The sequence below is a fragment of the Salmo salar genome, chromosome ssa03 (assembly GCF_905237065.1).
Source record: "Salmo salar chromosome ssa03, Ssal_v3.1, whole genome shotgun sequence".
Lineage (NCBI taxonomy): Eukaryota > Metazoa > Chordata > Actinopteri > Salmoniformes > Salmonidae > Salmo > Salmo salar.
Genome location: NC_059444.1, coordinates 87,361,173 through 87,372,844, shown reverse-complemented (window position 1 = coordinate 87,372,844; position 11,672 = coordinate 87,361,173).

Genomic DNA, 11,672 nt, shown 5'->3' with positions numbered 1-11,672 from the left:
GACAAAAGGAACACCTACGTGTGAATGCTATTAATTGACTACAGCTCAGCGTTCAACACCATAGTACCCTCAAAGCTCATCACTAAGCTAAGGATCCTGGGACTAAACACCTCCCTCTGCAACTGGATCGTGGACTTCCTGACGGGCCGCCCCCAGGTTGTGAGCGTATGTAGCAACACATCTGCCACGCGGATCCTCAACACTGGAGCCCCCCAGGGGTGCGTGCTCAGTCCCCTCCTGTACTCCCTGTTCACCCACAACTGCATAGCCAGACACGACTTCAACACCATCATTAAGTTTGCAGACGACACAACAGTGGTAGGCTTGATCACCGACAACGACGAGACAGCCTATAGGGAGGAGGTCAGAGACCTGGCCCGGTGGTGCCAGAATAACAACCTATCCCTCAACGTAACCAAGACTAAGGAGATGATTGTGGACTACAGGAAAAGGAGGACCGAGCATGTCCCCATTCTCATCGGCGGGGCTGTAGCGGAGCAGGTTGAGAGCTTCACGTTCCTTGGTGTCCACATCACCAACAAAGTAGAATGGTCTAGCACACCAAGACAGTCGTGAAGAGGGCATGACAAAGCCTATTTCCCCCTCAGGAAACTAAAAGGATTTGGCATGGGTCCTCAGATCCTCAAAAGGTTCTACAGCTGCACCATCGAGAGCATCCTGACTGGTTGCATCACATCCTGGTACGGCAACTGCTCGGCCTCCGACCGCAAGGCACTACAGAGGGTAGTGCGTACGGCCCAGTACATCACTGTGGCTAAGCTGCCTGCCATCCAGGACCTCTACACCAGGCGGTGTCAGAGGAAGGCCCTAAAAATTGTCAAAGACCCCAGCCACCCCAGTCATAGACGTTTCTCTCTACTACCGCATGGCAAGCGGTACCAGAGTGCAAAGTCTAGGACAAAAAGGCTTCGCAACAGTTTTTACCCCCAAGCCATAAGACTCCTGAACAGGTAATCAAATGGCTACTCGGACTATTTGCATTGTGCCCCCACAACCTCTCTGTTACGCTGCTGCTATTCTCTGTTTATTATATATGCATAGTCACTTTAACAATACATTCATGTACATACTACCTCAGTTGGCCTGACCAACCAGTGCTCTGGCACATTGGCTAACCGGGCTATCTGCATTGTGTCCCGCCACCCGCCACCCACCACCCGCCAACCCCTCTTTATGCTACTGCTACTCTGTTTATCATATATGCATAGTCATTTTAACCATATCTACATGTACATACTACCTCAATCAGCCCGACTAACCGGTGTCTGTATATAGCCTCGCTACTGTATATAGCCTCGCTACTGTTATTTTTCACTGTCTTTTTACTGTTGTTTTTATTTCTTTACTTACCTATTGTTCACCTAGTACCTTTTTTGCACTGTTGGTTAGAGCCTGTAAGTAAGCATTTCACTGAAGGTCTACATCTGTTGTATTCGGGGCACGTGACAAATAAACTTTTGATTTGAAGTCACGCTTAAATTAATTTATGTTTATTCACGCCAGAGAGATTACAGACAAACAACACTTCATGTTTAGTCAGAAGCTCTGACAAGGTATTTCCCCCTCAGCATATTTGTACTATTGCTACGAGTTACACAAAGATAGCCAAGTGCATCCTTTCTCAGCAAAAGCGTTTGCTCCCAGAGACACCTGGCAGCCACAGTTTGGGCGTTCAGCCAATATTTTCACTTCCGCTGAGCCGACCTTGTGAGAGCAAACTTCAGACACCCTGTCTGTCTACAACAGGCACATGTCTAAGTATGCAACAGGTCAAACGTGTATAATAATTGAGATACAGTCAAATTCCACTACAATGCCATCCAGAGAATGCTAGGAGACAGTTGACTAATGCCAAAAAGACAATCACCACTTACAGCTGCCATGGTAACAGCACAGCAAATATTAGCAGGGGGGACACTTCAGAACAAAGTCGGCAACAATACTCAACAATGTTGTTAATTCATTGTTGTAGTCTGATATTAAATCCATGACCTCAGCTGTGGCGGCAGCTAGAAAAACTGTTTCCTTTATGCTTGATACAGTCTCTTTTCTCTCTCACACACTCTCGATCTCTTGCTCTCTCTCTGCCCTCTCTCCAAGTCCCCTCCCTGCCTGTGTCTCTCTCTCTCTCTCTCTCTCTCCAAGTCCCCTGCCTGCCTGTCTCTCTCGCTCTCTCTACCTCCCCTGCCTGCCTCTCTCTCCACCTCCCCTGCCTGCCTCTCTCTCCACCTCCCCTGCCTGCCTCTCTCTCCACCTCCCCTGCCTGCCTCTCTCTCCACCTCCCCTGCCTGCCTCTCTCTCCACCTCCCCTGCCTGTCTCTCTCTCTACTCTTTATTTCTTTTTCACCTTGTTGAGCAGTATTTGCTCTACAGCAACAAACATGGGTTGAATTGTGGGAAATAGCACTGAGAAACAGATGAGATGAGTCAGCCAGGCGAGAGGAGGATCTGAGGCCTGCTAGTGTCCTATTGCACACACCTGTTCATGCAGGGACACAGACAAAGAAGAGACAAGCTCAGTCAGGCTACCCAATACCCTGAATATATACACACACCTGTTCATGCAGGGACACAGACAAAGAAGAGACAAGCACAATCAGGCTACCCAATACCCTGAAAACACACACACACACACACACACACACACACACACACACACACACACACACACACACACACACACACACACACACACACACACACACACACACACACACACACACACACACACACACACACACACACACACACACACCTGTTCATGCAGGGACAGAGACAAAGAGACTAGCACAGTCAGGCTCCCCAATACCCTGAATATATACACACCTGTTCATGCAGGGACAAAGTAGAGATTAGCACAGTCAGGCTACCCAATACCCTGAATACACACACACCTGTTCACGCAGGGACACAGACAAAGAAGAGACAAGCACAATCAGGCTACCCAATACCCTGAATACACACACACACACCTGTCCATGCAGGGACAGAGACAAAGAGACTAGCACAGTCAGGCTACCCAATACCCTGAATATATACACACACCTGTTCATGCAGGGACAAAGTAGAGATTAGCACAGTCAGGCTACCCAATACCCTGAATATATACACACACCTGTTCATGCAGGGACAAAGTAGAGATTAGCACAGTCAGGCTACCCAATACCCTGAATACACACAATCACACACACACACACCTGTTCATGCAGGGACAAAGTAGAGACTAGCACAGTCAGGCTACCCAATACCCTGAATACACACACACACACACACCTGTTCATGCAGAGACAACGAGACTAGCACAGTCAGGCTACCCAATACCCTGAATACACACAATCTCACACACACACGCACAGAGGATATCTATTGGCTCTCTCCTTTCAAACCCCTCTGTCTGAGTTGTGTGAATGTGTGGGTCAAACTGCCAGTCATTCTAGGGTATAAAAGAGTCTGCCCAGCTGCCAAGCCTCCAGCGCCGGCTGCCAAGGCCCCTAAACACGTCCTCCACTGTGTGTGTGTCCTCCACTGTGTGTGTGTCTTCCACTGTGTGACTCTCCGTTTATATTCAGCATTATAAAATATACTGACAGAACACTGAGTCATCCACTATGACTGACACCCTGACATATCATCACTGTAAAAGCCCCTGGGCCACAAAGCACTCCTTTGATCAGACATTTTGGAGACATCTTTCATTTCCTTAAAACAAATCCACAGGGTTATAGTGATGGTGAAACTCGACAGCGCAAACTCAAAGCACAAAATGCACCTGGTGCAGAAGGTAAAGCCATGCTCATGTAACAGTGTTGCTCCTGACCCTCTCCTCGCCCCGACCTGGGCTCCAACCAGGGACCCTCTGAACACATCCACATAATTCACCCACAAAGCATCGCTACCTATCGCTCCACACAAGCCACAAACCTGACAGAGCAAGGGAAACAACTACTTCAAGGTCTCAGAGCGAGTGACATCACTGATTGAAACTCTACTAGCGCGCACCGCTAACTAGTCAAGGGGATTGTAGATTGAGTGTAGAAAAAAAAGGTTATGGGAGGGATTTCTATTCTAGCCCTACCACCCAAAGCAGAGGAGTAGAGCGGGACAGAGAGACAGAGGTGCTAAATAGAGAAGGGAAGAGAGAAAATGTAACTTAAATTGTCTAATTCAGCTGTCTGATCCACACAGAGAATTCACTTCACGCCCTGTTTGGTCTCCATGGAGACCCTCCTGAGTGGGGAGTATTTTCTCTGGTCTGACTGCTCCCGTCAACTCATGACTGGTATTCATTTTAATACTGTTTATGCTCCTCTGTTCTGATCAGATCAACGGCAGAAACAAGGCTGTGGTCAAGATCACCTAGGACACAAAACCCTAGCAATGAAGAGAGGTTGAGGCTAGTGTTTTCTTAATGTTCTCTTTGATTTGTCATTGGTCCTTTTGTCCATTCACATACAGGATCAATTCATGTCAACTCAGGGAGAGTCCAAGTATTATCTGCAGTGTTTTGGCTAAGATGTCCTCTTTTCTTTCCCTATCCCAGAATACCTCTTTCATATGGCCAACATGTCCTCTTCTCTTTCCCTATCCCAGAATACCTCTTTCATATGGCCAACATGTCCTCTTCTCTTTCCCTATCCCAGAATACCTCTTTCATATGGCCAACATGTCCTCTTCTCTTTCCCTATCCCAGAATACCTCTTTCATATGGCCAACATGTCCTCTTCTCTTTCCCTATCCCGAAATACCTCTTTCATATGGCCAACATGTCCTCTTCTCTTTCCCTATCCCAGAATACCTATTTTATATGGCCAACATGTCCTCTTCTCTTTCCCTATCACAGAGTAACACAGTCAGTCATATGTGAGAGAAACTGATATCTCAGTCTTCCTGGTTGAAGATCTTGCAGGCATTCGCCTAGGAAGTCCACCACCACGACGTTGAATGCATTAAAATTTAAACACACCAACCACCTGGGGGATAAGGCTTTGGCTCAGAGAGTCCAGTGGCTTAAAGTTCATAAATACACCCACAGCTTCATATCTGTCTTATACTGCCTGGGGCAGTTGTCCATAATGATAGTGCCTCTCCATCTCCACTTCCCCCTTCCTCACTACCCCCCGGATACCCACTTCCTTTGGTATCCAAACCACAGAGCAGGAGTACTGGGTTTAAGATGGCCTTTATCAGTGGTCTGTCCAATGGTATCGGCTTACAAGACAGCACTCTGTCCTCACACACATTCTGGAAGTTTTAATAGGTGATCAGAGCAGCTGCTGCAGACGCAGTGCTGATTTACTGCCCCTCGTAGGGGCTTAATGACTACAGGAGGCAGACGGCTCTTCAGCCTTTGATGTTATATGATCAGCTGGCCCCCTTGGAAAACACACACACATGAAAACACACGCACGTGAATGTGCATGCACGTAAGCACACACGCCCACACACATTCCTTTCTTGGATCACTACTGTAAGTGGAGAAGTGAAAGTCATATTGTTCTGAATCTGTCCACCTGCCCCTCCCCTTTCCTAGAACAATACTCTCAGAAATACTGCCCGCCTGCCCCTCCCCCTTCCTAGAACAATACTCTCAGAAATACTGCCCACCTGCCCCTCCCCCTTCCTAGAACAATACTCTCAGAAATACTGCCCACCTGCCCCTCCCCCTCCCTAGAACAATACTCTCAGACATATTGCACTTTCAGCTCCTGCTAACATCCAAGACTACCATCACACTGTCTCTGTAAGCACTTAAACACACACACACACACACACACACACACACACACACACACACACACACACACACACACACACACACACACACACACACACACACACACACACACACACACACACACCACTTGCGTTTCTTAAAACAAGTTGACAGGTGGGGCATGCTCAGGGGAACACAAGCCTTATACGGCACAAAGGCTCCCGATAGGCTTAGCACTTCAGCACCGACCAATTGGAATAGTTACGCAGGAGATTCTGCACTATTCACACCATGCCACCTCCCTCTTTGGGGTCAAGTGTCACCTTCTGTTTGTACTTCAAAGACATCAATATCCTCTTTCTCTCTGCACTCTGCACCTTTTCCAAGATGGCATAGCAGTCAGACGTCCTTTGTCCTCCTCTTGTCGTGTCCCGTGTATATATATATTTACATATTTTCTTCGCATATCTTTTATATTTTTTCTAAAAACTCAACCTCAAAACACTCTCCTGCAACCCGTCTCACAAATAAAAATAAAAAGTATTATTTACCTCAAATCTGAAATCCACAACAGAAGCTAGCCAGAGGTTAGCCAGAGGCTGGCCAGTTCACTAGCTAACGTTAGAACTCAGCTAACCATGGTTGGCGGTCATCAGCTATCCCTTAGCTCGATAAGCTATCGCCAGTTTTGTACAGCGCGACTCAGACAAGAGCATACCAGACCTATTTTTCTCTCCATATGCCCGGATTTCTACCGCAGGCTCTGGACATTTACACCTGGATCTTGCAGCAAGCTAGCTGCTACCCGAATGACTATTGGCTAACGTCGGTCCCGGAGCTAACATCAATTATTCCGGAGCTAGCCAGCTGAAGAGTTCCAGCAGCCACTCCTGGGCTACAATCACCTATCCGGACCCGTTTTACTGCCGATGCGGAGCCCCATCGGGCCTTCACGACTGGACTACCGATGTTATCTGCCTGAGGGAGTTATCCAACTGGCCCCTCTGTCGCAACGTAACCTGAACGCCCATCTGCAGCCCGCTAATTGTTAGCTGTCTTATCGGCTGCTATCTTAATAGGTCTATCGGACAATTTTCTTGGGCCACTATAACTATAACTATTTTGCCAATTGGACTGGTCCCCCCCACCACACGGAACCCCACTAATCTACAGACGGAAACGCACGAGGTGGCTAAAAACAGACCTCCCTCCATCTTCTGCCAGCTTGCTACCTATGGCCCGGTTAGCTGTCTGAATCTCACTTGGACATTTATGATCACTCGGCTAAGCATGCCTCTCCTTAATGTCAGTATGCCATGTCCATTGCTGTTCTGGTTAGTGTTTATTGGCTTATTTCACTGTAGAGCCTCTAGCCCTGCTCATTATACCTTATCCAACCTTTCAGTTCCACCACCCACACATGCTATGACATCTTCTGGTTTCAATGATGTTTCTAGAGACAATATCTCTCTCATCATCACTCAATGCCTAGGTTTACCTCCACTGTATTCACATCCTACCATACCTTTGTCTGTACATTAGACCTTGAAGCTATTTATCGCCCCCAGAAACCTGCTCCTTTTACTCTCTATTCCGGATGTCATAAACGACCAATTCTCATAGCTTTTTGCCGTACCCCTATCCTACTCCTCCTCTGGTGATGTAGAGGTGAATCCAGGCCCTGCAGTGCCTAGCTCCACTCCTATTCCCCAGGCGCTCTCTTTTGATGACTTCTGTAACCGTAATAGCCTTGGTTTCATGCATGTTAACATTAGAAGCCTCCTCCCTAAGTTTGTTTTATTCACTGCTTTAGCACACTCTGCCAACCCAGATGTCCTAGCCATGTCTGAATCCTGGCTTAGGAAGTCCACCAAAAACTCTGAAATCTTCATCCCTAACTACAACATTTTCAGACAAGATAGAATGGCCAAAGGGGGCGGTGTTGCAATCTACTGCAGAGATAGCCTGCAGAGTTCTGTCCTACTATCCAGGTCTGTACCCAAACAATTTCTACTTTTAAAAATCCATCTCTCTAAAAACAAGTCTCTCACCGTTGCCGCCTGCTATAGACCACCCTCTGCCCCCAGCTGTGCTCTGGACACCATATGTGAACTGATTGCCCCCCATCTATCTTCAGAGCTCGTGCTGCAAGGTGACCTAAACTGGGACATGCTTAACACCCCAGCCATCCTACAATCTAAGCTTGATGCCCTCAATCTCACACAAATTATCAATGAACCTACCGGGTACCACCCCAAAGCCGTAAACACGGGCACCCTCATAGATATCATCCTAACCAACTTGCCCTCTAAATACACCTCTGCTGTTTTCAACCAAGATCTCAGCGATCACTGCCTCATTGCCTGCATCCGTAATGGGTCTGCGGTCAACCGACCTCCACTCATCACTGTCAAAAGCTCCATGAAACATTTCAGTGAACAAGCCTTTCTAATCGACCTGGCCCGGGTATCCTGGAAGGATATTGTCCTCATACCGTCAGTAGAGGATGCCTGGTTATTTAAAAAAATGCCTTCCTCACCATCTTAAATAAGCATGCCCCATTCAAAAAAATTTGAACCAGGAACAGATATAGCCCTTGGTTCTCTCCAGACCTGACTGCCCTTAACCAACACAAAAACATCCTGTGGCATTCTGCATTAGCATCGAACAGCCCCTGTGATATGCAACTTTTCAGGGAAGTTAGAAACCAATATACACAGGCAGTTAGAAAAGACAAGGCTAGCTTTTTCAAGCAGAAATCTGCTTCCTGCAACACAAACTCAAAAAAGTTCTGGGACACTATAAAGTCCATGGAGAATAAGAACACCTCCTCCCAGCTGCCCACTGCACTGAGGATAGGAAACTGTCACCTCTGATAAATCCACTATAATTGAACATTTCAATAAGCATTTTTCTACGACTGGCCATGCTTTCCATCTGGCTACCCCTACTGCGGTCAACCGCACTGCACCCCCCACAGCTACTTGCCCAAGCCTTCCCCATTTCTCCTTCTCCCAAATCCTGTCAGCTGATGTTCTGAAAGAGCTGCAAAATCTGGACCCCTACAAATCAGCCGGGCTAGACAATCTGGACCCTTTCTTTCTAAAATTATCTGCCGAAATTTTTGCAACCCCTATTACTAGCCTGTTCAATCTCTCTTTCGTGTCGTCTGAGATTCCAAAAGATTGGAAAGCAGCTGCTGTCATCCCCCTCTTCAAAGGAGGGGACACTCTTGACCCAAACTGCTACAGAACTATATCTATCCTACCCTGCCTTTCTAAGGTCTTCGAAAGCCAAGTCAACAAACAGATTACTGACCATTTCGAATCCCACCGCACCTTCTCCGCTATGCAATCTGGTTTCAGAGCTGGTCATGGGTGCACCTCAGCCACGCTCAAGGTCCTAAACGATATCGTAACCGCCATCGATAAGAAACAATACTGTGCTGCCCTATTCATTGACCTGGCCAAGGCTTTCGACTCTGTCAATCACCACATCCTCATCGGCAGACTCAATAGCCTTGGTTTCTCAAATGATTGCCTCGCCTGGTTCACCAACTACTTCTCTGATAGAGTTCAATGTGTCAAATCGGATGGCCTGTTGTCCGGGCCTCTGGTAGTCTCTATGGGGGTGCCACAGGGTTCAATTCTTGGGCCAACTCTTTTCTCTGTATACATCAATGATGTCGCTCTTGCTGCTGGTGAGTCTCTGATCCAACTCTACACAGACGACGCCATTCTGTATACTTCTGGCCCTTCTTTGGACACTGTGTTAACTACCCTCCAGACGAGCTTCAATGCCATATAACTCTCCTTCCGTGGCCTCCAACTGCTCTTAAATACAAGTAGCACTAAATGCATGCTCTTCAACCGATCGCTGCCTGCACCTGCCCGGCCGTCCATCATCACTACTCTGGACGGTTCTGACTTAGAATATGTGGACAACTACAAATACCTAGGTGTCTGGTTAGACTATAAGCTCTCCTTCCAGACTCACATCAAACATCTCCAATGTAAAGTTAAATCTAGAATTGGCTTCCTATTTCGCAAACAAAGCATCCTTCACTCATGCTGCCAAATATACCCTCGTAAAACTGACCATCCTACCGATCCTCGACTTCGGCAATGTCATTTACAAAATAGCCTCCAATACCCTACTCAATAAACTGGATGCAGTCTATCACAGTGCCATCCGTTTTGTCACCAAAGCCCCATATACTACCCACCACTGCGACCTGTACGCTCTCGTTGGCTGGCCCTCGCTTCATACTCGTCGCCAAACCGACTGGCTCCAGGTAATCTACAAGACCCTGCTAGGTAAAGTCGCCCCTTATCTCCGCTCACTGGTCACCATAGCAGCACCCACCTGTAGCACGCGCTCCAGCAGGTATATCTCTCTGGTCACCCCCAAAGCCAATTCCTCCTTTGGCCGTTTCTCCTTCCAGTTCTCTGCTGCCAATGACTGGAACGAACTACAAAAATCTCTGAAACTGGAAACACTTGTCTCCCTCACTAGCTTTAAGCACCAGCTGTCAGAACAGCTCACAGATCACTGCACCTGTACATAGCCGGTCTATAATTTAGCCCATACAACTACCTGCTCCTTTGCACCCCATTATTTCTATTTCTACTTTGCACTTTCTTCCACTGCAAATCTACCATTGCAGTGTTTTACTTGCTATATTGTATTTACTTTGCCACCATGGCCTTTTTTTTGCCTTTACCTCCCTTATCTCACCTCATTTGCTCACATTGTATATTGACTTATTTTTCTACTATATTATTGACTGTATGTTTGTTTTACTCCATGTGTTGTTGTATGTGTCGATCTGCTTTGCTTTATCTTGGCCAGGTCGCAATTGTAAATGAGAACTTGTTCTCAACTTGCCTACCTGGTTAAATAAAGGTGAAATAAAATAAATAAATAAAATAAACCCTGCATTACAGCTGGACAAACAACAGAAGAACGCAATGATAATTGTTCAACTGAGTGAAAACCCCAACAGTTACTGTACTGGCTTGAAATCAGGCCTATAAATGTAGCATCGGCCCCATTCTCCAATCCTCAGGCGATGGCGCTGGACTGTTGTCCTGTTCTGCTCACCAACAAGGATGTAATCAAAAACAGACTGAACAATCAACTAAATGTCTTTTATTGGGGGAAGAATGGATCTCAGTAGTGCATGAATTAGAGTGAAACAGGCACTGGGACTGTGAATGATGCTCTGCTAACAAACCCAAGCCAAGTCATGGTCTCTCAATGCCAGATGAGAGAATGCCAAGCACTTCCTTCTGTAAACAATCTAAAAGACAAGAGTGGGAAAATGACTAGAAGAGAACTACAGAAGAGCCTGATTGGTACATCTACTTCTTTTCTGTAAACACATTGACATCAGTTTGTCGGTGAAGTTAGGCTCAATGGGTGTGTGGGAAACGAGGAACACTTGTATCTACTTCTACACAGACAGCCAGCCAGACTGGGGCTAGAGCTCACGATAGGGGATGTCTAGGGGACCTGGGATGTGATACACAGCCCCCATATTAAAGACTAGCTCAGATTTGGTTTGGATGGCAGGAGTAACATCATTCAGATGGCAGTAGTAACATCATTCAGATGGCAGTAGTAACATCATTCAGATGGCAGTAGTAACATAATTCAGATGGCAGTAGTAACATCATTCAGATGGCAGTAGTAACATCAATCTGACGGCAGTAGAAGCATCATTGACGGCAGTAGTAACATCATTCAGATGGCAGTAGTAACATCATTCAGATGGCAGTAGAAGCATCATTCAGATGGCAGTAGAATCATCATTCAGATGGCAGTAGTAACAACATGTAGATGGCAGTAGTAACAACATTCAGATGGCAGTAGAAGCATCATTCAGGTGGCAGTAGAAGCATCATTCAGGTGGCAGTAGAAGCATCATTCAGGTGGC